The following is a 26,642-nucleotide window of genomic DNA, read 5'->3' on the forward strand; positions in this document are numbered from 1 at the left end:
TGGAAAGACAAGTGGGATGCACACTAGTTTGAACCCCCTTCCTGTTTAAGTTAAGTTGCTGGAGAATAAGTTGGCAAACTGAGAGAAATAGACGGATAAATCCTTGAAAAATGTTCAAGCATAGTCTGAAGTCTTTATCAAATATTTTATCATCCTTTGACTTAATTTGAAGTATCTGGAAATACCATAATACTACATTGATAAATAGCTCTTAGACTCAAAGTTAAGTGAAATAAAGCTTTAACAATTTCCCAATGGAAATATTAAGGATGGAGGAATACATTTGTCCCTCCAGCCCCAAAACGTTTCTTGCTACTGAAAATGGAGAAATGGGTGAATACAAAGCAAAACATGAATTTTATGAATGCTGGCAGGATAAACAGGAAAATCCCAAAGAAGCATTATGGTTGACCTTAACATTTTAGTGTAACTGGATTGAGTATTTTAAAGGTATCAAAATATACTATTTGAAGGACAAAACATTTCCTCTTCCCCTGATGCCAAATCTGCTCAGGAGAGATTTAAGTGATTTTTGAGTGCTTGGGCCTGTTTTTCTCTCATTCTGTATCTATAGGAAAATATCTTGACATACCAAAAATTGACTGAGGAAGTCAGAACAGAATAATTGAAGAATTTTTGCCATTGTGGAAAAATTTCCAAAGAGAGAAATAATTGATACACAGGAAGAAATTTGATTATCTTATCCCTCAAGTGTTAGATTAGAACCGATTGCCAAAATCATTGATTTTACTAGCAGAAGAACTGAAGTATCAGATCCTGATATGTCCAAGTTCTGTCCCTGGTTTACAGCTGGTTAAGACAGGAATTGTTGAATGTGGGAAAAGCAAACACTTGAATCAGTCGACAGTCCGCCTGGGGATCAGCAACATGCTACATTTGGTAATTTTATTTTCTTGTTTATCATCTCTATTTTGGAAATGTTAAGACAGTTTGTTGATTGCCTATTGTGTTTTGATGATAAGGATTCAAAGAAAAATGTATGCTAAATGATGAAGGAAATTACATACATTAGATTATGAGGCCAATTGAAGAAATGTATTGTTGAAGAGATGTACCACCCACAGCTCATGCTGTTTTGCTCTGCTTTGCTTCGGACTCAATATTTTAGTCATTTATCACTATATCAGTCAGCACTAAATATAAATAATAACGCTCAGAGGCATGCAAAGCAACTGCTTGCTTACCAGGTCATAGTGCCAGAGCTATTACTACACCTGGATCCAGTTTTAACACTAATAGATAGCTCTGATAGGGTTTCAGTTTTACCGCTGTCCTAAGAACATAAGAACATGCCATACTGGGTCAGACCAAGGGTCCATCAAACCCAGCATCCTGTTTCCAACGTGGCCAAGCCAGGCCATAAGAACCTGGCAAGTACCCAAAAACTAAGTCTATTCCATGTTACTGTTGCTAGTAATAGCAGTGGTTATTTTCTAAGTCAACTTAATTAATAGCAGGTAATGGACTTCTCCTCCAAGAACTTACCCAACCTTTTTTTAAACACAGCTATACTAACTGCACTAACCACATCCTCTGACAACAAATTCCAGAGTTTAATTGTGCGTTGAGTGAAAAAGACCTTTCTCCAATTAGTTTTAAATGTGCCACATGCTAACTTCATGGAGTGCCCCCTAGTCTTTCTATTATCTGAAAGAGTAAATAAACGATTCACATCTACCCGTTCTAGATCTCTATCATATCCCCCCTCAGCCGTCTCTTTTCCAAGCTGAAAAGTCCTAACCTCTTTAGTCTTTCCTCATAGGGGAGCTGTTCCATTCCCCTTATCATTTTGGTCGCCCTTCCCTGTACCTTCTCCATCGCAATTATATCTTTTTTGAGATGCGGCGACCAGAATTGTACACAGTATTCAAGGTGCGGTCTCACCATAGAGCGATACAGAGGCATTACGACATTTTCCATTTTATTCACCATTCCCTTTCTAATAATTCCGAACATTTTGTTTGCTTTTTTGACTGCCGTAGCACACTGAACTGACAATTTCAATGTGTTATCCACTATGACGCCTAGATCTCTTTCTTGGGTGGAAACACCTAATATGGAACCTAACATTGTGTAACTATAGCATGGGTTATTTTTCCCTATATGCATCACCTTGCACTTATCCACATTAAATTTCATCTGCCATTTTGATGCCCAATTTTCCATTCTCACAAGATCTTCCTGCAATTTATCACAATCTGCTTGTGATTTAACTAATCTGAACAATTTTGTATCATCTGCAAATTTGATTACCTCACTCGTCGTATTTCTTTCAAGATCATTTATAAATATGTTCTTAAGTAAGGGTCCCAATACAGATCCCTGAGGCACTCCACTGCCCACTCCCTTCCACTGAGAAAATTGTCCATTTAATCCTACTCTGTTTCCTGTCTTTTAGCCAGTTTGTAATCCACGAAAGGACATCGCCACCTATCCCATGACTTTTTACTTTTCCTAAAAGTCTCTTATGAGGAACTTTGTCTAACGCCTTCTGAAAATCCAAGTACACTACATCTACCGGTCCAGTACACATTTATCCACATGTTTATTAACTTCTTCAAAAAAGTGAAGCAGATTTGTGAGGCAAGACTTGCCTAATGAAGTGTGGACCATCCTCAGAGAACATTCACATGTTCCCAATCCATGACTACATTTCTACTATCATGGTTGGTTGGGCTTTTAAATGATATACACTGAAGTTTGTGCCTAATTTGTAATGATTTTCACCTTTTCAAAATTAGTTTCGCAATCTTTCCGAATAATCTGTTTGATATATTACATCTGATGGTGATTTGCACTTAGACTGTTAGTGTTCCCTTAACCATATACATCAAACACTTTGTATGCCTTGCTGCATAAGGGTTAAGAACATAAGAACATAAGAAAATGCCATACTGGGTCAGACCAAGGGTCCATCAAGCCCAGCATCCTGTTTCCAACAGTGGCCAATCCTGGCCATAAGAACCTGGCAAGAACCCAAAAACTAAGTCTATTCCATGTTACCATTGCTAATGTCAGTGGCTATTCTCTAAGTGAACTTAATAGCAGGTAATGGACTTCTCCTCCAAGAACTTATCCAATCCTTTTTTAAACACAGCTATACTAACTGCACTGACCACATCCTCTGGTAACAAATTCCAGAGTTTAATTGTGCAAAGAGTAAAAAAGAACTTTCTCCGATTAGTTTTAAATGTGCCCCATGCTAACTTCATGGAGTGCCCCCTAGTCTTTCTACTATCCGAAAGAGTAAATAACCGATTCACATCTACCCGTTCTAGACCTCTCATGATTTTAAACACCTCTATCATATCCCCCCTCAGTCGTCTCTTCTCCAAACTGAAAAGTCCTTACCTCTTTAGTCTTTCCTCGTAGGGAAGTTGTTCCATTCCCCTTATCATTTTGGTAGCCCTTCTCTGTACCTTCTCCATCGCAATTATATTTTTTTTGAGATGCGCGACCAGAATTGTACACAGTATTCAAGGTGCGGTCTCACCATTGAGTGATACAGAGGCATTATGACATTTTCCGTTTTATTCACCATTCCCTTTCTAATAATTCACAACATTCTGTTTGCTTTTTTGACTGCCGCAGCACACTGAACCGACAATTTCAATGTGTTATTCACTATGACACCTAGATCTCTTTCTTGGGTTGTAGCACCTAATATGGAACCCAACATTGTGCAATTATAGCATCGGTTATTTTTCCCTATATGCATCACCTTGCACTTATCCACATTAAATTTCATCTGCCATTTGGATGCCCAATTTTCCAGTCTCACAAGGTCTTCCTGCAATTTATCACAATCTGCTTGTGATTTAACTACTCTGAACAATTTTGTGTCATCTGCAAATTTGATTATCTCACTCGTCGTATTTATTTCCAGATCATTTATAAATATATTGAAAAGTAAGGGTCCCAATACAGATCCCTGAGGCACTCCACTGTCCACTTCCTTCCACTGAGAAAAGGATTGATCCATTCATACATTTTTGGACTCTGGAGTGATGACCTCTGAAAAAGCAAATGTTATGTCAGGGTCTATTTAGGAATAATACCTGAAATTATTACCCAAACTTTTATAACATGATACAATATGCAATACGTACAAGACTTGTTATATATAGGATGTGGATTGAGTGTGCCTTCATACAATGCTAAACAGATGTTCAGCTATCGTGTCTATAAGCCATGTTCTGGCTTTAAAATCATTAGGCACCTCAATATGGTTTTAAATTACTGTTTGTGTCCACTGGTTTGCGTGCTCATCAAATTCTTTTCTTATATGCAAGCCACTGCTTAACTTATACTTGCGAGTGTGTAGTCGATCTTGTGCTGCCGACACCAAGGCGTTTCGGAGCTGTGCTCCTTCTTCACGGGCTGTGCTTTGGCAAGAAAGACTGCTCAAACACTGTGGCAACTATATAACATGAAAATAAACCATTACTAGACATCCTAAAACTAGTGCCATGCTCTGTCACTTAGTAGGGTTGCTCTGATATGGGTATAGAATACATACTTGTTACGGTGGCTGTATCAAGAACTGTGGACTCCGGCGCTGAGGATGCAGAGTGTATGCTCCGCTATAAAATGCAGAATGCTTTCTTGTTAGCCTCTCAAGTGAATAAACAATATCGGTCTGTTAAACCTGCCAGTTACTGCAAATCAAGCGTGTACTGCCTTTTAAATTATTCGGTACTTACTTGTAAACTACGGCTGCCACGTCCTGCTCCGTTTTCTAGCGCGGGAGTCAGGCGGGAAAAATCACCATATTTAAAGGGACTTACAGATCAGTCTCATGACGTGTGGGGCGGAGATATTGACGTCACGCAAGTGGTAGTGACGAGGTGATTGCTGGATGAGAGCCAATCATTCTGTTCTGTCGTTGGGATCGTGGTATTATGATTTAATTCGTACAAAGGATCATCTGATTCTCTTTTCTTAGTTACACGGGTCCCACCTTGTCATGATATGCTCACTGTGTTGAAACTGTCCCACTTCACGAAATACTACGTGCTTGATGGATGCTAAATGAGTGACATCCACTCAATTTTATCATTGAGTCCGATGGGTTCTAATGCATTCAGGCGGTGAATCCACTGATTCTCTTTTCTGTTGAGTATATTCTCACGATTGCCGCCTCGCCATGATGTATTGACCTGTTCCAGCACTGACCACTCGAAATCTCCAAAAGAGTGACCTGCATCCACACAATATTGCACCATCGGTGCCTTTAAATCTTTGTTGTTTATTCTGCATTTATGCTCTATAAGTCGAATCCGTATTTTCCTCTTGGTCCTGCCTATGTAAATCTTGGGACAAGGACATTGTAAAACGTATATTACGTGATCCGAGTTGCAATCAACGTCGTTGTTTAATTTGACCACATAGCCTGTACTTGGATGGGTCCAGCTGGTGCCCTGATGGGCTTGTGCACAAAATATGCATTTTCCACATATCGTTTGCCCAGTGGTGACAGGATTAGTGGGTTCTGTGGTTGCTGCCCTGATAACATGTTGTTTTATGTTGCGTCCTCTTGAATATGCAAACATAGGTACTTGGGTGAATATTGGATATGGGCTTAGAACGTGCCAATATTTCAAAAGGATATTTCTGATCTGTGTGGTGAGTTGGGTATGTTGGAGTACACAAATTAATTGTGTGCTGCTTGGTTTATGCTTATATTGCAAAAGGGATTCCCTATTGGAATATGTTGCCCTTTTGTAAGCATGAGTAATGACTTGTCTGGGATAGCCTCTGACCGCAAAACGTGAAGATAATGTTTGCGCCTGTTTGTGGAATTCTGCTTCTTCTGAGCATATCCTGTGTATTCTAAAAAATTGACCCACCGGTAAGCCTTCCTTAAACCTCCTTGGATGATGGCTGTCGAAACGAAGTAAGTTGTTTCTATCTGTTGGTTTCCTGTATAAGGTGGTTTGTAGTATAGTTCCCTTCTTAATTATATTGATGTCTAAATAGGATATGGTCTCCTTATGGTATGTAATAGTGAATTTTAGATTGGGATGCGTGTGGTTCAACCACTGATGAAACTGTAATAGTGTGTCTACTGAATCAGTCCATATGAAGAAGACATCGTCTATATATCTGGTCCATAGTGTGACGTGCTTGAAAAATCCTGAAGTGTAAACTGTCGACTCTTCGAATTTCTCCACGAAGAGGTTTGCCACATCGGGAGCCACTGGGGACCCCATTGCCACACCATGCACTTGTAAAAAATACTGTTGTTGAAAAGCGAAATAATTGTGAAACAGAATGATTTCTGCTAATTTCTCTAAAAAAGATGTGGGTATTCTATGTGGGCGTGCACTAGTTTTAGAATGTCTAGTAATGGTTTATTTTCATGTTATATAGTTGCCACAGTGTTTGAGCAGTCTTTCTTGCCAAAGCACAGCCCGTGAAGAAGGAGCACAGCTCCGAAACGCCTTGGTGTCGGCAGCACAAGATCGACTACACACTCGCAAGTATAAGTTAAGCAGTGGCTTGCATATAAGAAAAGAATTTGATGAGCACGCAAACCAGTGGACACAAACAGTAATTTAAAACCATATTGAGGTGCCTAATGATTTTAAAGCCAGAACATGGCTTATAGACACGATAGCTGAACATCTGTTTAGCATTGTATGAAGGCACACTCAATCCACATCCTATATATAACAAGTCTTGTACGTATTGCATATAGGGTCTATTTAGGAAACATGTGGTTTGTTCTGTAGCTTCTCAGTACCTCTCCACACATATTTCTCTCTGCGCCCCTCTTCGTGCACTTTACTCACCAGATAGTTCACTCCTGCCTATTCCCTTCTCTTCTACTTCCAATTCCTGACTCCGTGCTTCCCACCTGGCTGCACCATATGCTTGGAAAAGACTTCCTGAGCTGGTGCGTCATGCTCCCTCTCCTGCCATATTTAAATGCCAACTAAAGACCCACCTTTTTGTTGCTGCTTTTAAATCTTAAGCCTGTTGGTCTGTCTTCAGCCTCTTTAACTATTTTTAACATTTGTCTGTTGACCTATATGTTTGTCTTTATTATATTATATTGAGCAGGAAATCTCTCTTGTTTGTTGTTTCAATAATGCTGCATATGTCGAGCACTGCTATAGAATTGTTAATTAATAGTACTAGGCTGAGACCCAGGTGTTGTGATCCAGCCTCTGGATCACAACACCTGGGCTCCAACATCAGGTCTGGGCTGAGGCCCACATGTTTGGACCTGGCCTGGCCCTCGGATACCTGATGGATTAGGTAAGTGACTGATTGGTGGAATCAGGTCTCAGTTGAGGCACTGGCATTGGCCCGGGCCTAGGCCGAGACCCCAGCATTCGGCTCAGGCCTAGGCCTGACCCCTGCTTTAGGCCTCAGCCTACGCCCTAGATAAGGCCCCAGTTTTGGGCCTAGGCCTAGGCTGAGGCACTGCTGTTGCGCTCATGTGTAGGCTGCATCCCCTGCTTTCAGCCTCGGCCTATGCACTAGGTAAGGCCATGGCCTCGGGCCTAGGCCAGATGCATTAATTTTAAATGAATTCAATGAATAAGGTTTGATTCATTCAGGAGGGCCCTCAATTTGTTTCAGGGCCCCCTAATTAAATGAATTGCCCTTATTCATTGCATTTTTGAAATTCATTTCAAATGAATGCACAGGATCCCTGGTATGCCATTCTAGTTATGCCGTCTTAAACAGATATGGCAGCACTTGAATACGTACAGAAAAGGAGATGAAACTGCTCTCTCATTAAGGAAGGTATAATGGGTTAGGTTTTTCCACTTGGAGATGATATAACTGAGATGGGATGTAATAGAGTTTTATAAAATCCCGAGCGGTTTTGGAATAAATGAATAGGGAATGAATATTTACTCTTTCAAATAGCATTAGGATTAGGGACAATCCATGAAACTAACTTGTAATTCATTTGTAAATTTAAGAAACATTTCTTTTCAGTTAACTCGCAATTAAGTTGTGGAATTTATTGGCAAAGAATATGTTCAAGATCTACAGTATAGCTAAAGAAAAAGAAAAAAAGATTTGACATTACTGGAGGAACAGATCAATTAACAGCTATTATTCGGGCAGTCTTAAGGAATACAACCTCTTCCTGCTGGGAACTGGGAGTGGATAATAGGGACTGGATCTCCCCACTAGGATCTGGGTGGGTACTTCTTCCGGGTGACCCAGATTGACCACTGTCAGGGACAGGATGCTGGGCTCAGTGTATCATTGGTTTGACCGGGTATGGCAATGCTTATGTTCTTATGAAGAAACAAACTCCTCCTGTAGATCCTCACCCTCCAACATCTGTGCAGTTTAGAAAGAGTTGGGATTTATTCCAAAAGAGTACAACTATCTCTAATATTATTTAGACTCTAGGGTGCTGATGCAATAAGGTGTGCTGAAGCCTCTGTGGGTTTCTACACACATGTAAGTGTGTTTTCCTGCATATTTTCCTACACAAAACTGTAAATGGGGATGTAATAAGGATTTTGCACATGGAAAAAAGCATGTATGAACACGCTTACTGACCTGTGTTTTTTTTCTGTATGAGTGCATGCTAATAGCATGCAAAGGTGGTAATTATCTAATCATGGGAAATGCAAGGAGTCGCCTAATGCTAGTGCGCATTTTTACCACCTCAGTCGAGGCATGAGTTACGTGACAGTGCCATCTCCGGGGCTATTTTATTCCATTGCTTGCATTGGTGTGGTGTGATTGTGTGTCTGTGCAGCTCTGCTGTGATTTTGATGATGGAGATTTCTGAATGCCTCCAGCTGTTTCTGATGCTGTGATATATCCTGTGGCTTCGCCAAAGGATGGCAGCGGCAGAAGGTTTGGCAGGTGATGGAGGTCGTGGCAGGAGAGAGAGGATCCGAAGAGAGCAGGTAGAGAAGGTGAAGTGTGAGGAGCAGGCAGTTCTGGCTAAATTAATGCTTTGCTAGTCACCTTTTTAGCTACCGAAGCATCCAGATTTGTGCCCAGCTAAGCACCTATCTCGGCAACTGAGAGGCAAGATTTGTGCTTAGCCAGGCGCCTTTCTGAGGATCTGAGCGTCTAAATTCTCGCCCAGCTGAGCACTAATCTCGGTGCCCAAGCACCCATGTAAATATTTGCCTTGTTTTCTGGAGCAGTTATTCAAAGTATTAAAAAAACATTCCAGGGTCATACTTTCACTGTATAGGGAGATCCATTTGCTTGCTCGCTTTTATGCATGTATTATCGGCGCAGCTTTTCTACGCGGATGCAGCCACTTATTAAATAGGGCCTTATCGCATTTAGGTACGTACATTTCTTCATGTGTGTGTGGATTTCTGTGTGCAAATAATTTGCATAATATTTTTTTTTTTGCATCCTATGGAGGCACCAGCTTTAGACACCTCGGCGATCAAAACTCGCACTTATAACTAGTGCCTGTTTTTCTGTGGGTCTTATTACATCGGCCCCTAGATAAAAGTATGAACATAAATATATATACACACTGGGCCGGATTTTAATACCTACCCCCGATTTTATAACATGCGCTCGCAGCCGCGCACATGTTATAAAATCCAGGGTCGGCGCACGCAAGCGGGTGCACAATAGGGATGTGCAGAGGGACGCCATATATTGCATTCGGGATTCATATTCGTTGGGGGGGCCAGATACGTTGCATTCGGCAAGGGGGCCCCCCGATAATTTCTATACATCAATTCCTATTCGTTTCCCCACTAAAATTAAATTAACTACAACCCCCCACCCTCCAGACCCCCCCAAGACTTACCAAAACTCCCTGGTGGTCCAGCGGGGGGTCCGGGAGCTATCCCCTGCACTCACACCCTCGGCTGCCAGTTTCAAAATGGCACCGATAGCCTTTGACCTACTATGTCACAGGGGCTAATGGTGCCATTGGTCAGCCCCTGTTATATGGCCATCGGCGCTATCTTGTGCTCCTACCATGTGACAGGGGCTGACCAATGGCACCTGTAGCCCCTGTGACATAGTAAGGGCAAAGGCAATTGGCACCATTTTGATTACTGGCAGCCGACGGTCCGAGTGCAGGAGATCGCTCCCAGACCCCTGCTGGACCATCAGGGACTTTTGACCTCCTGCACTCTGGCCATCTGGCTGCCAGGGGCTACATGTGCCAGTATTCAAAGTGGTGCCGATAGCCTTTGCCCTCACTATGTCACAGGGGCCGACCATCGGCGCCATTTTGAATACTGGCAACCAACGGCCGGCTTGCAGGAGGTCACTTCTGGACCCCCGCTGGACTTTTGGCAAGTCTTGTGGGGGTCAGGAGGGTCCCCCAAGACTTGCCAAAAGTCCCTGGTGGTCCAGTGGGGATCCGGGAGTGATCTTCTGCACTTGGGCCATCGGCTGCCAGTAATCAAAATGGTGCTGATAGCCTTTGTCCTTACTATGTCACAGGGGCTACCGGTGCCATTGGTCAGCCCCTGTCACATGGAAGAAGCACAAGATGGTGCCAATGACCATGTGACAGGGGCTGACCAATGGCACCGGTAGCCCCTGTGACATAGTAGGTCAAAGGCTATCAGCGCCATTTTGAAACCGGCAGCTGAGGGTGTGAGTGTAGGGGATGGCTCCCGGAACCCCCGCTGGACCACCAGGAAGTTTTGGTAAGTCTTGGGGGGGTCAGGAGGGTTGGGGGTTTATTTAAATTGGCTCCTAGGTGGCCGAATAATTCGGCGAAGATTTGTTGTATTCATGGGGAATTGCAATACATTTTGCTTCCCTACGAATACAACAAATAAGGCCCTATACGTTGCAGATTCCCAATTCGTAGGGAACAAATGCACACCTCTAGTGCACAATAGTGCACCTTGCAGATGCCGAGCCCTTGGGGAGCCCTGCTGGCTTTCCCCATTTCCTCCAAGGCCGCTCCAAAATCAGAGCGGCCTTGGAGGGAACTTTCCTTCCGCCGCCCCCACCTTCCCTTCTCTTCCCTTACCTAACCCACCCCCCAGCCCTACCTAAACCCCCCCAACCTTTATTTTATAAGTTGCGCCTGCCTCTGGGCAGGCGTAGGTTGCAGAGACTGGCCGATGGCCGGCCCGCGATCCCGGGCACAGTGGAAAATGGCCTCTGTGCTTGGAGGCTCTGGCCCCGCCCCCACCCTGGACCACCTTTCCCTGCCTCCTCCCCACCCATTCCCCACCCCTTTCTTCAAGCCCCAGGACTTACACGCGTCCCAGGGCTTTACGCGCTCCGCCAGGCCTTTTGAAAATAGGCCCGGCGCACGTACCTCCTACGCGCGTACATCCTCCCGGATTTATGCATGTAGGGCTTTGAAAACATGCCCTACTGTATACAAAAATGGAAAACAGGAACACTCATGTATCACATTTCACAATTATATTGTATAGACAAATTTATTTAACTATCTTAATATTAGCCAAATACAACAATGTTTTCAATAAAGATTGATATGCAAAATGTCGTTTGTACAATAATACATCTAAATCACATTATGGCACTTTGAAAAACATCAAAGTGCCTCTATCAGAGGTTACAGTCTCATGATGAAACACCCAACTGCTCCATGAAGGAAACTGAAGAGTAAAACGCCTATCAATTACTTGAAGAGCAAAAAGCTCTAAAAGGTTTTTTTTCTCAGCTTATAATGAGATGTTGGCGAAAAAGTTCCTCAAACCCCAAGTTACTGTCAAGAAGCACCTCCTTTCTCAGCTTTTAACATTATTTTGGCAGCGAAAGAGCTCCTGAAACTCCGACAAAGGTCTTATTGTTTTGCCATGATAGGCTTCCTCAGTGGGGGAATTAAATGCACATCGTGGACTCACACCACTGTAAAATAATGACACATACCATAGTAAGAACCAACTACATACTAAAAAGTAAAAACATTGCTCCAAAACAGATAAAAGTGAACCATAAATCATTAAACTTACATTTCATACGATAATCTGTTTGGAAATTGACCTGTTAGCAAAGCATGTGTACATTGCTAAAGTGTGGTTCATAATATGGTTATTCAACAGTGTCTTTATAACATCTAATAATAAATTTTCATAATCATTATTTTAAACAAATGTCATGCCTAGTCTTCAAGTCACTTACACTAATATTTCAAGCTTGTTTATAAGCTAGTGTTTAAGCAGAAAGCTACTTGACTGGAGCTTACCTCAGCGTTCCTTTCCCTGCTTTCATCGGCCGGGACCCAGAATGTAGCTGGTTCCTGTGATGTTTGAGGAATATTTAAATCAAATTGATGAAACGAAGAATGCTCAAACAGCTGAGTAAATGAAACTCAGACGAGATATTGCATAAAATCATCAATGGCAACAGTCAGCACTGGCAAAAGAGCTTATAAAAAGTTTCCTACTCTATTACCACATTGAGACCTGCCGGATCAGTAGTTTGCCATTTATAAATGAATTGTTGCTCCCGATGTTGAAGTGACAAGAAAACATTGCCTCCTCTAGATAAATGTAAGTGCTATATCACAAAGAATTTGAGCTATTACATAGAATGTTTGCATTTGAGCCAATGTTTCACTATTGGTGCATCAAGGTTTTTGGTACGTATACAGCTTTTATGTTGAATAATGTATTTTTTTAATGGCCAGTTTCATATGCCCAATATATAATTTTAAACATGGGCATTGCATAGCGTATACTACCTGTGTGGTGTTACAATCATAATGGTCTCTCAGTATAAAATGAAAATTTAGAAATGAATGATGAAATGCCCATCTAGGAAGCACATTCTCACACACAACACAATGTCAGTAAGTGTGCTGTCCAGTAGTTCCTGAATCTGGGCTGTTCAATTGTCTAGGGGGCATGGATACCAGTCTGTCCCATAAATTCTGACCATGTGTATGGGCAAAACTTGTTAATAATATATATATATATATTATGATGCAGTACGACCTGGCCCGGGGCAGAAACAGCTGAGACACAGCCGAGCAGAAGCTAGTGGTACCAAACTTAGCCACCGGAGGGCGCTGAGGAAGGTAGCAAAGACTACACTTCCCAGGTTCCCCGAACCAACACCTGACCCCTGGCTGGAGCCTGAGCAGGAACAGGTGGAGGAAATTGGGACTGATCCCTATGACTCAGCAGAATCTATGGAGGCTGAGGAAGAGGGCGTGCCGCCGTGGTGGACCTGGCCACAAAAGCCCGGCTCCTCAGAGTCTCTGGAGGAGGAGATGGAGGTAAGCTGGGGAGAGGAAAGCTCCAGCTGTTCCTTTATGGAGGTGGAATAACCAGGAGGTTGGGGGATGGTAAATCCTGTATTGCTGTATGGATGTATGAGAAAGGCGGGAAGGGAATTGTGTTTTAAATGCTGTGTACCCTGGGGCTTGTAAGGACAACCCCGCATTAATATAAGGCTGCAGCCGCTGAGCTACAGCACCACATTAAACTCCTTATTGATTAAGATCCTTTTTCTGTGTACTGCTTGGGAGTGCCAGGACTGGGCCTGGCACTCTGACTAGAGGCTGTGAGGAGTCCATAGCAGCGCTATGCCTGAGCTGTGCAAGGGGACAAGACGTGTCATAGGAGCGAAGCCAGAGGCCTGAAGCCCAGCAAAGCCCCACAGCATGCTGAGCGGAGGGACCTGATCGTGACAATATATATATATTATTATCTAATAATAATATATATATATATATATATATATATATATATATATATATATATATATATATATATATATATATAATAATCTATTTAGCCATTTTATATACTGTCGATCCAAGTGAAGATCACAATGGTTTATATCATGACACAAATATTATAAGTAGCCAATAACAGTAATTCAAAGTGTTCATATATCATATATTTAGCAATAGACACGTACATTGCTTAAGACAGTCATAGAAACAGAGATATACAGGGATGATAACAGGGAATAGGAAACATTTTTCACAAGAGTAGTTAAGAGGTGCTAAAGGGATATAGGGGAAAGGGTTGAGAGAAGGTGTTTGCTGATGAGTTATAGAGAGGGGGAGTTGAGAGAGGGTGTATTAGATATAAATGTTAGGGCTGGGTTAGAAAGATAATATATATAAAAGGCAAAAAAACCCCCATATTTTCCCCTTATGACTCTTAACTCAGCTATGACCACAGAAATTTTGAAGTTTTTCAGAATACAATTTTTAAACTATAATAACTTGCTCTTTATCCATTTGCATCTAGACAAATCATGTTTACATTTTTTCAGGATAGGTACTTTCCTTTGCCACAAATGCATGTAACTGGTATGGTACACTTATACATAATCCCTTCTTGAGTACAGAAAATAGGCCTAACAAAAATATTTTTTTTCCAACGAGAGCGCTCTGTTTCAAGGAATACAGATAACATAATAATGCAGGGGAAAGAATGATCATTCATTCCTGAAACTTTAGTCTACTTTCTGAAAATATAACTTGTGGCAGAATTCTTTATGAGGCAGACACTGTTTCATTACAGAAATAGGCATTAGATATCAGACAGCCTTGACATAACCTATTATCCATTTTCTCTGTTCTTTGTGAATTCAGGGCCTGCACAGTCACAGCATAACTTAGATTTTCTGAAATGACATAAAAAGTGATTCTTTCCAAAGCTTTCTTATCTAAAATCCATCTTGAACCAGAACAAACGTTTGGAACTGCAGTGACTGACTGCAGGTCAGGGGGAAAAATAGATCACATTTCTGCAAAATATAGAAATGTCATCTCATACTGGGGCCTATTTGCTAAACTGCTTTAATGCAGGTGTTAAGAATATCACATTTTATTCCATTAAAATGGATTCTTGTGTTAATATGTAAATAAGATGATTAAAATGCAAAAACATGCTAATCATTCTTTTTAAGTGTATCGCCCATCACATTTATGCAAAAGTCTGCATTAATCCCTCCATTAATGCAAAGTTTTAAGTACACCTCTGTGAGTTGGGCCCCAAACCCTCCAGTTTCTTTGAAGGGTGGGATCTGGATACGAGTATCAGCTAACACCCATATTACTGCTCTTTAATGATTGTATATAGTCCCATATGGTTGAACAGTAAAACATTATTTTCTAAAACAAGATAAAATGAAGTCGAAAGATATGTGCGACACAACTTTATCATGCAAATCTTTACCTATAATCCAGTTTTGCATGCAGTATATATACATGCTGCTCTTGCCAGATATTCTAGATGATAGCACTTTGCTTGAGAGATTTGTGTTATATGTTTCTGGCAATGGTGCAATTCAAGACCCCTGTCTTCTTTTTCTCTTCTAACTCTCCCTCCTCCCTTCGACTCTTCCATTGCCTGTCCTTCAGGAACAACAGTCTGCTCATGCCATTACCACAGTGAGCATCGCACCAGCAGAAATCTGGGTACCACTGAACCAGCCCAATGTACACGGTACTTTATTTGGTTATACAGATGCTTATCACTGTCGTGTTTTGTATATATTTGGTGGTAGACTGGAGCTTAATGACTCATGCAAACCTTCTCGAGCTGTTCTGGTATACTTGTCAATCAAATGGATCACTACTTGTTCCTCTCATGCCATTCCCACCAGGCTTCTCGTATTGATCTCCTGTGCACTCGAGCCCTCTGTCACATTCTCGGTCGATCACTTGCAGCTGTGACAGTCCCCTCTTCCTTTAAATATGCTGTGATTATGCCACTCCTCAGAAAACTATCATTAGATCCTGCCTTCCCTGTTAATAATTATCCCAACATCCTTCCTCCCTTTCACATCTAAACTGTTTGAACATGACACTCACCTCCAGTCTTCAAATTCGTTCATCTCAAGCTATTCTGGATCTCCTCCAGTTTGGGTTCTACCCTCTGTATTCATAGAAACCACCCTTGCTAAAGCCTCAAATGACTGCTTTGTGGTCAAGCCCAAGAGCCATTACGCAACACTCATATTCCTTGACCTACTACTGCTTTTGACACCATTGATCACATTCCTTAACCCACTGGATTTAGGATTTTCTTCTTACCCCCATTATACATTTACTGTATCCTCTGGTGGTTCTTCTTCTTCCTTGACTATTGTGCTGTCAGTCAGTATACCTCAAGTCTCTGAGACCTTTTTACTCTTTCCTCTGGACTTCTTTGCTTGGTGTTTTGATCTCCTCTCAAAGCTTTCGGTACCAATTTTATGCTAATGACTCCCAGATCAATATTTCTACAAGAAAAATTTCACCAAGAATCCAGTTCCAAATCTTAATCTGCTTATCTGAAATTGCTACCTGGACATCCAGCTTCCATTTTAAACTTAACATGGCCACAATGTAACTTCTTGTCTTTCTCCCCAGCTTGCTTCCCTTTTTCCTTCTTTTTCTGTTTCTTTATCCTCTTGGCTTTTTCAGCCCTTGGCCATGGAGTAATCATTGATGCCTCTATTCTCTTCTCTATGCTCATCCAAAACACTGCTAAAACATTTAATTTCTTCCTCTGCACCATTGCTAAAACATGTCCTTTCCTTTCTGAGCATGCTAATAAAATGCTCGCTTAGACTACTTCAACTTCTTCTTTGCTGGCCTCCCATTGAACCATCTTTCTCCATTGCAATCTATTCAACATTTGGCTACATGACTTATCTTCCTTAACTATTCTCAAGTCACTGCATTGGCTCCCTGTTTGCTTCTGCATTCAGTTAAAGTTTATCTTATTTGCCTACAAATGCATTCACTCTGCAGCTGCTCATTACCAATCTTCAATTCTTTCTCCCTACACCCTTTCTTGTGAACTCTGTTAATCAGGCAAGTTGCTCTTCTCTGTGACCAACTCTAGCTTCGGGCTCCACACTTTCCACTTTGCTGTATCATATGCATGAAATAGACTTCCTGATTCAGTGCATCAAGTTCCTTCTCCAGTCTAAAACTCTTTTCTGAAGCTGCTTTTAGATCCTGAACATCATTTTGTATTTCTATGAAAGTATTCATTAGATATTATATCATCAATCAATGAGTTTAGCCCATCTAGCATTGAGCATATTCTCTCTAGATGGTAGATAAGATGCCAGCCTTAAAGTTTCGAATTTGAACCCTCGATTCCCTTTGAAAATGTTCATGCTGTCCACTTGCTAGACTTTTGCTGGCAGAACCAACCACCCCAGAAGTGAGAGGTGCATGCATGTTTCTGAAGTACTGAATTTCTTTTTGGATGAAAGGCATCATATGCTTCCAAATAATATATTTTATAATTATTTCTTGAAAGCTTTTTTTTTCCTCCATAACTGTATTGAATTTTATAATGAGAGAACTTACAGGCAGCTTTTATCCTTCCTCTTCAAAAAATAAGAAAGAACAAGACTGTTTTCTCCTGAGATTTTTTTTTTTACTTTACTTTTTCTTTAATACAAAATGACATTAAAAAAGATTTTAGAAAAAAAAATAGAAGTGAAGGCTCAAAGGAAAAATGAAACCTCATGAAATCATGACCTTCACCTCCTCTGAAGTACTCATAAAATAAAAAAATAGATAGGAGATAATTGTCAATTGTTGTCATGATCACTGCAAAAATATAGGATGTGTTTTGGGAATAGTAAATAATTAGGATGTAATAGGAAATAAAAATACATTGATCACATACAAATAGGCAAATAATCTAGAAAAATTGGCTTTCTATTTATTTTTTGGGATTCAGTTAGCAGAGCAAGTATGCAGAGAAGACAATTATTAAATTATGTATTTATTTATTTACTGTTTATTTTCACTTATTTATTTATTGACATTTAATATTCCACCTTTTACTAAGAATGGCCTCAAGGCAGATTACAATCAATTTAAATCAACTGTAAACCTCCACCACCTATGGGAGGGGCAGCATAAATATATCCACCTCTCAGATGTGAGTTTTAGAATGGGCTTATAGCATACTCTGTGGTCAACAAGTATTGCTGTTCTAGGTAAACATGGGAGGGCTCAAGTGTTATCTCATATTATCATTCATTTTCAAGCTTCCAAGAGGCATAAAGTTAAAGTATAGTCCCACAACATGGCCATGTCAGGGGACCGTATGTTGTGTTTGTGGACCCTTGGGCTGAGGCAAGGTTGGTTTTGTTTGCAGGGAGGAGCCCTGTAGGCTCTCACCATTAGGAGGCAGACCCAGGCACAGCAGAGACCTGTCAGGATCTTCAACTTTACCAGCCCACGTTCCCCTCTGTTGAGCCTTTGGGGCTGGCAGAATGTAGGTGAGGGTCTCTGCCGATGACTTAAGAGGTGGTCCAAGGTGAGGCTAAGGACATAGGCCAGCAGCAAACAGACTTGTCAAGGATCCAGGTGAGTGTCAAGGGCAGGCGGGAAACAGGCATATCCAGACTCCAAGCAAAGGTCAAACACTGTGTCTATCCGAGGAAGAGGAGGAGGGAAGGATAGGGCTGAACCAAGTAGGCAAGGCAGGCGAGGAGTGAGAAACACTGAGACTGGAACAAGCTGGGATGAAGATTGTAACAAGCTGGGATGAGCAACACACATTATTCATGGTAGCTGGACATGTTGCTGAGGTGAATTGCAGCACTGATGATATCATGTCTAGGGGCCGCGAGGGCTTTTCCGCTGAAGTTCCTTTAAAAGTAGGGTAGTGATGCATGTGTGCACCTAGGGAGAGGTGCATTGGAGTCACTATCACCCTGCCACTTGATGGACCAGAGGCATCCTGATGCATCAGCGAGTGGCTTCCTGCAGGGAGATGAATTGGCGGCATTTTGCTGCATCAGGGAACAGTGCGGCCAACCCTGGACTGGAGGTGAGAGCAGCGATTCATGGGGTTAGCCCACAGACAGTGGAACATAACAGTACCCACCTCTTAAGCCCCCCCACCTCCGTGGCTTTGGATTTCTTGGACTGCAGCTGACAGAATTTCTTAAAGAGATTGGGATCCAATATGTTAGACAATGGCTCCCATGACTTTCCTTCCAGGCCAGAGTTCTTCCAGGAGATAAAGTATTCTATTCTTTTGCCTCTCCAGCAGGAATCCAGTATCTCTTAGACTTCAAATACTGTGTCTTTGTCAGCCACAATCTTCTGGGGTTCAGGGGGCACTCTGGAGGACCTCAAGAGTTCTACAGGCTTGAACAAAAAGACATGAAACAAGTTGTGGATTTTTAATGTATATACCAGCTTTAGCTGGTATGTGACAGGGCCCACTTGTCATAATATAGGAAAAGGCCCAATAAAGTGAGGTGCCAAACACATTGAAGGAAGTTGCAATTGTGGATACCAGCTACTCAGTCAGACCTTCTCACGTGTGTTAAATTGGGCTGTTGGTCTTCTTTGGGCATTTGCCATCTTCTTGGCTTGGGCGGTGGTCTTCTCAATCAACCGATTGGTTAATTCAATGCAGTTCCTGGGAAGAGAGCTGAGCTGCATGGGAAGTAACTTTCATGGGTAGTGGTAGTGAAGGCAAGTCATGTCTCCTATAAATCAGCTGGAAGAGGGAAGAACTGGTAGCTGTATTGTCATGAGTATTATGGGAATGATTTGGTCCAAGGCAAAAGAGTGACTCAGTTGTCCTGATGCTCATTGATGTAAGAGCTTTCAAAAAGCTTGATGTTTTGAGTGTTTGGTTTGTGCTTTCTGCTTGCCCATTGACTTGCAAATGGTAGGCTGTTCTATAATCAAGTGCAATACTAAACATTTTGCAGAGTGAGCGCCAGTATCCAGCCATGAACTGAACTCCTCCATCTGATAGCATGTGTTTAGATAAGCCTTGTAGGTGGAAGATGTGGAGAGTGAACAGACGTGCCTGCTCTGGAGTGAAAGGAAGTCAGGCAGTGGGACAAAGTGTGCCATATTGGTATATCGATAAATCATCATTCATATTACAGTGGCACCATTAGAGACAGGAAGGTCCATAATAAGGTCTGTGGATAAGTGTGGCCAGGGTTCCCTAGTGGTTGGCAATGGCTGCAACAGCCTCCCGGGTCAGCCATGTAGTACTTTTAGCTGTGCAAGGTGGGACATTAGTCACACAGGCCTTGATGTCCTGCTTTATTTACAGCTATCAGTATTGCCATTGAAGCAGTTCAAAGGTTTGAGTCCATCCAGGTTGTCCTGGTACATGGGAGTCATGGACCCATTTCAAAACTTTTTCATGCAATTTGGAAAGCACTACCATCTTCCCTGGAGGGACAGATACTGTGGCTTCCAGGAGTAACTTAGTGGGGTTATGATGTGCTAGAAGACTCTGGGATGTTCTTGGTCTGGAAAGAATGAGAGAGGGCATCTGCCCATTGATTCCTGAGAATGAGGCAGTATCGAATTCAAAGTCAAAGCAAATAAAGAACAAGAACCAAAAAGCCTGTCTTACATTCAGTTGCTAAGCCTGGTGTATATGTTCCAGATTCTTGTGGTTTATATATATAATGATGTGGTGTTGTGCCTCCTCGAGAGCTGGCACCATTCTTCTAGAGCGAACTTGACTGGCAAAAGCTCCCAATCCCCAATTCTGTAATCAGCTTAGGCAAAGAAAACTTAATGGAAAAGAAGGAATATGGGTGAAGCACTCCTTCAGGGCTGTGTTGGCTGAGAACAACCCTACCCCTGGTGAGAGGTATCTACCTCCAGAACCGGGGATCAGGATGTCATAAGCAGGGTTCATCAGCAAAGGCAACCTTTAATTTCTGAAAAACCACAATGGCCTCTGGTGACCAGTCTGGTGTTAGCACCCTTGTGGGTGAGGGCAGTAAGGGGGACTGCTGTGAAAGAGTAATTAGGAATTAACTGGTGGTAATAATTTTCAAACTGCAGAAATCTTTTTAAGGCTTGGAGACTCTTGGGTGAAGCCAATCCATGATAGTTTTTACCTTGGGTGGATCCATCCAAAATCCATCTCACAAGACTAAATACCCAAGGAAGGGGAGCTCCTCTTGCTCAAAGAGACATTTTTACAGTTTGGCGTAAAGGGTATTCTCCCAGGGATTCTGCAGGCCGGTGTGGACATCTCTATGATAGGAGCTCAAGGTCTGGGAAAAAAAATCAGTATGTCATCAAGTATATAACCATGCAGGTGTACAGCAGATCATGAAAGATCTTGATGACCATTTTATGAAAAACTGCCAGGGGTAACAAAGACCAAAATTCATGACCAAATACTCATAGTGCCCATTGCAGATGTTGAATGGGGTCTTCCATTAATCACTATCCTTGATGAAGACGAGGTTGTATGCACACATGAGGACCAATTTTGTGAATATCGTAGCACCCTGTAGGAGATCAAAGAGCTCAGCTATCAGGGGCAAATGATAACAGTCTTTCCTAGTAATAGCAATCCGACTGCAGTAGTCTATTCATGGCCTGAGAGATCCATCTTTCTTTGAAATGAGGAAGAAACCTTCTCCTGCCAGAGAAGAGAAAAGCTGGATGAACCCATGGGCCAGGTTCTCCTGATTGTAAGCATTCAAGGCCTGTATCTCGGGTGGAGAGAGAGGATAAACCCAACCCCATGGAGACATAGATCCAGAAAGGAGCTCAGCTCAATACCACAATCATATGTATGAAGGAGAAGACAAGGTTTTGATAGACACTATTGAAAAAAACATATTTGTAGTCTGCATATTGAGAGGGAAGCCCCGGGAGTGTGGAAGCCATGGTCATGGCAAGATGGTTCCATGGTTAACAAAAAAGACCTTGCATCTATGACCCCAGCAGGTGAGTTCCAAGGCAGACCAATCAAAGTGGGGTTGGTTTTGTTGGCGCCACGGCAGGCCAAGTATGTTGGGATTAATATCTCTGGAGATCACATGGAAGCTGATCTTCTCCACATGCATAAGATTAAGGACACCGTGGTGCGGGTCACCTGTCCTGGGTCCTTGTAAACAGAGAAAATCACCAGCAGAGGAATCATCTGGGCCATGGGTATTTGGTTGACCAAATTTTACAAAATGAAGTTTCTTCCGGACCCAGAGTCCACAAAGCTTGGGTGGAGAAACACGTAAAAACCTAGTTCCAATATAACCAGGAGGAGGAGGTGGGAAGACAGAAAATTCAGGCCTAGGGTCATCTCCCTGGTGGGGGGGGGGGGGGGTGTTTCCTAGGTGTTTAAGTTTCCTGACCGTTTGGCACATTGGCCTTGAGCCGCACAGTAGAGGCAGAGAACCTGTTGCCTAAGGCAGAATCTTTTTCTGGGGCCTAGGAGGCAGCGGCCCACCTGCATTGATTCCTAGGGTGGTAAGGCCAAGGGTGTGGTAGAAGCAGGTGTGAGCGGACCTGTGAAGTGGGTGCCAGTGTGATGCTTCTCCATACCGGATGGGTTTCTCGAATTCTTTGCTGAAAGAACCGATCTATTTTACAAGTTAGGGTGATGAGGGCCTTCAGTGAAGTGAAAAGCTCCCAGGCGACAAGCTCATCCTTAATTTACCAGACCCTCCAAAAATATGGCAATTAAGCTGCCCTCCCTCCTGTTTAGTTCAGAGGCCAGGGTCCTAAATTCTATGGCTTAATTGCTCAACATATTTGAGCCCTGGTAAAGCATTGGAGTTGGCAGCGTCTTGACATGTAGTGGATCAGCAGTGTCCCACCACGTCTGAGAGCAGCATCCTGTCAGGAGATGAATTGGTGTTGTTTCACTAAGTCGGGGAATGGCGAAGCCGGCCCGGGACTGTAGGTGAGGGTAGCGGTTTGCAGGGTTAGCCTACAGACCACCGAATGTAACATTGTACTCTAAGCTTATGCTTTTTGAAAGCTTAAAAATAAATGCTGATTTGAAAATAAAATTGGAGCACTACCGAGTCTACCTAGGACAGCAATATTTGTTGACCACACACCTTGCCTTTATCACTATGATTTTCTGTAAGCTCTTGTTTACTTTACAATAACTGTATGTATAACATTATGACACAGCTAAAAGTTCTCCAAGAGATAGAGAGGACAAGATATAATGCTCCACCTTTCCCTCACCCTTATATATCCCCCTCCGCTCCCTCCTCTGCCTCCGTTTCACCCCCCTTCCTCTCCTGTACAGCTACCCCTACCCTCCTACCTCTTCAGCCCTTAGCCTCGCCGCCCTTCCCCTCAACCCCCCTCCGCTACCCCTTGTACTATAATTGTATATAATTTTGCTTTTATGTATCTAATTTTGCTTTGCATTTATTGATTGTTCACCAAAGCCTCTGTTTACCCTCCCCCTCCCCTCTCTTCCCTTTCCCTCCCCCTAGTTCTTTTATTAGTGTAACTGTAAAGCCTCGTTGGCTGATTTCTCGTTGTATGGAAACCGATATGATGTCTTCTCAATGAATGTCGGTATATAAAAACTTTTAAATAAATAAATAAATAGAGCAGAAAATAAAAATGGCATGAGCAATATACATGTGATCCTAAACTATACTGAAAGAGAAATCTTCAGGTAAGATAACACGAGACTGCTTCAACCATTTGTCACAAGAGTAGTAAAGTTCAAATTACAAAAAATAGCATTCACAAGGACATTTAATGGATTTCATAGTGTCCTCTATAGCAGAGCAAACCACTGTCCTTCTTCCAGAAGAGACAGAATTGGGAGTGTGTTACAATTCCAGTTATTCCTCAAAGCACCATGCTATCTGTAGTCCAAGATTTATCCCTTTTAAATGATAATGGATCTGAAAGGGTGTTTTTGACTGGCTGAACTGGCCTGCAAGCTCTCTCATAAAAATGGGTACCTTGGCAATTCAGAGATTCTCCTTGTTCTGGTGTCCTTTCTGGCCGGTGGCTGGAAACCACATTTAGCTACATGAAGAGTGACCTGTTTCCAAGTGGCCAATCCAGGCTAAAAGTACCTGGCAGGTACCTCAAAACTAAGAATATCCCATGCTACCGATGCTAGTAATAGCAGTGGCTATTTTCTAAGTCAACTTGATTAATAGCAGGTAATGGAATTCTCCAAGAACCTTTCCAAACTTTATTTAAACCCAGCTATACTAACTACACTAACCACATCCCCTGGCAACAAATTCCAGAGTTTAATTGTGCACTGAGTGAAAAATAAATTTGCTGATTAGTTTTAAATGTGCTACATGCTAACTTCATGGAGTGCCCCTTCTGTTATCTGAAAGAGTAAATAACTGATTCACATTAGAGATGTGCATTCATCTGGGATGAATTAGACAATTTCAACAAAATTGTCTAATTCGTTCTGTTTCAGCAACCCTGAAAAACAAATCAAATTTTCTCAAAATTTCAGGAAAATTATTTTTTCGGGGTTAGTGCACTAACTCCCCATTAGTGCACACTAACCAGAAATTTGGGCGGCTGAAAAAAAAGGCCCGAACCGCGGGAAACCGAAATTTCCTGCAGCAGGCCGATAACGAAGGCTGAACCAAAAGGTTCAGCTGAAACACATCTCTAATTCACATTTACCTATTCGAGACCTCTCATGATTTTAAAGACCTCTATCATGTCCCCCCTCAGCCGTCTCTTCTCCAAGCTGAAAAGTTCTAACCTCTTTAGTCTTTCCTATCAGGGGAGCTGTTCCATTCCCTTTATCATTTTGGTAGCCCTTCTCTGTACCTTCTCCATCGCAATTATATATTTTTTGAGATGTGGCGACCAGACTTGTACACAGTATTCAAGGTGCGGTCTCACCATGGAGCGATACAGAGATATTATGACATTTTCCATTTTATTCACCATTCCCTTTCTAATAATTCCCAACATTCTGTTTGCTTTTTTGATACCAAGCAAAACACCATGCAGCTAACTCACTATTTCAGATGCAAACATATAAATATACCAATCTTAAGGTCATAGTACCAGCAACAGTGAACCCAAAATTTATATTTCTCTGTATAATTGAGGAACTCAAGAAGAAAGATTGGGAGCTGCATCAAAAATATCAGTAGTGGTTGGACTGGCTGCATGCAAGGTGAAAGGAGATGAGGTAGGTTCATAATATGGCCTTCCTGTAATGGACACAACACTTCAGAGACTGTAGTCACAATTTATCTCTTAGCAAATGGAATCAGAAACTAGGGATGTGTATGTCATTGGAAGCATGAAATGAAAAAAAAGCCCTCATTTTTTTGTTTACTTTCGTTTTAGTGTGCACTAAGTTTTGTTGTGCACTAACTGGACTTACTGTGCACTATGTTATGCACCCCATCCACGTCCAGCCAGCACACGGGCCTGATCACCTCTCTGGTCCCACGGCAGGTCCTGGGTCGGCCTCCCTAGCGGCAGCTGCAAGCTCTTCCAAGCCTCGGCGTTCCGCGGCGGCGGTTGCTGGGTCTTCCACTGCGCACCAGGCCTCACGCAGGAGCTCGGCGTCCTTGGTGGCATTGGCCACAACCATACGCATGCACATGCGGACTGCCCAGCCTCTTATATGGCCAGGGTTGGTCCTAGCTCCGCGGTGCGTGCCCTGATTGATTCCCTGATATAAGGAAGTCCCTGCTTGCACTTCCTTACCTTGGCAATCGGGTTAGTGTGACTACATCTGAACCTTGTTCCAGTCTTGTTCCAAGTCTCGTTCCAGGATCCTTCTGTTCCTGCCTTGTTCCTGCATTCTAGTCTCTAGCATCCTTCTGTTCCTGTTCGTCTGTCTGCCTCCCCAGGTAGTACCTCTGGACTGTCTCACTAGTACTGACCTTGGCTTGCTCCTTGACCTGCCTGACTGCTGCCTGCCTTCTGACCTCAGCCTGTTACTTGACCTGCCTGCCTGCTGCCTACCTTCTGACCTCGGCCTGCCTGTGACCTTGACTGACCTCCGGAATCTGACCCCTGCTTTGTTGACCACTCCTCGGACTGACTCCCGGATTCTGATCTCTGCCTGTTTGACCACATCTCCAGATTCTGGCTCTATTCCTAGCCTTGTCATCACCTACGCTGTTCTGGTCCTCACTGCTCCATCTGACCTCCAGTCTCGAACCTGACCACGCTCCTCTCCTGTCTGTGGTTATGCTGGACTTCCATCTCTCCAGGAGACCCTGCGAGTCCCACCTAAGTCCAAGCGACCTGGGTCCCTACGGGTTCCTCCCAGGGCGAACTCAAGCTTCTAGTGGTGAAGCTCATCCTAGCCTCTGTCTCCTCCAGTGCTTCACCCCCTGGGGGCAGGTGCTTCCTGGTCCCTACCAGGGAGACGTTCTCCACTGCTCCAGGACAAGGGTCTACCCCCAAGCACAACAGGTTGCCAAGGCCATGGACTCAGCTGAGTCTCCCACCTCCAGGGCCCCTACCGGGTTTGGCTGCCACAGCCCAAGAACATCGCAGGGCTTTGGAATCTCTAGCCTCTTCAGTGGAAGAGCTCTGTTCCCAGCTGTGAGATACAGCTCTAGCCAGTCGGCCTCTATGCTACCCAAAGCATCGTTGGTGCTCCCTTCACCTCCTCGATACAGTGGGGACCCATGCTCCTGTCATGGCTTCCTCAATCAGTGCTTCATGCAATTTGCACTGCAACCCTCCTTATTCCTGAAGGAAACCACCAAAGTGACCTTCATCCTTTCCCACCTGGAAGGGAAGGCTCTTGCTTGGGCCTCTCCCTTATGGGAATGCTCTGATTCCATACTTTCCAAGTTATCTGAATTCATTGCTCTCTTCAAGCAGACCTTCGGAGACCCAGGCTGCCAGGCTGTTGCCAGCCATAATCTACGCCACCTCCATCAAGGGTCACGGACCCTCTCTGAGTATACGGTGGAGTTCAGGACCCTGGCTATTGAGCTCGGGTAGCAAGAAGATTGTCTGCAAG

Source organism: Rhinatrema bivittatum, chromosome 1 (assembly GCF_901001135.1).
Source record: "Rhinatrema bivittatum chromosome 1, aRhiBiv1.1, whole genome shotgun sequence".
Lineage (NCBI taxonomy): Eukaryota > Metazoa > Chordata > Amphibia > Gymnophiona > Rhinatrematidae > Rhinatrema > Rhinatrema bivittatum.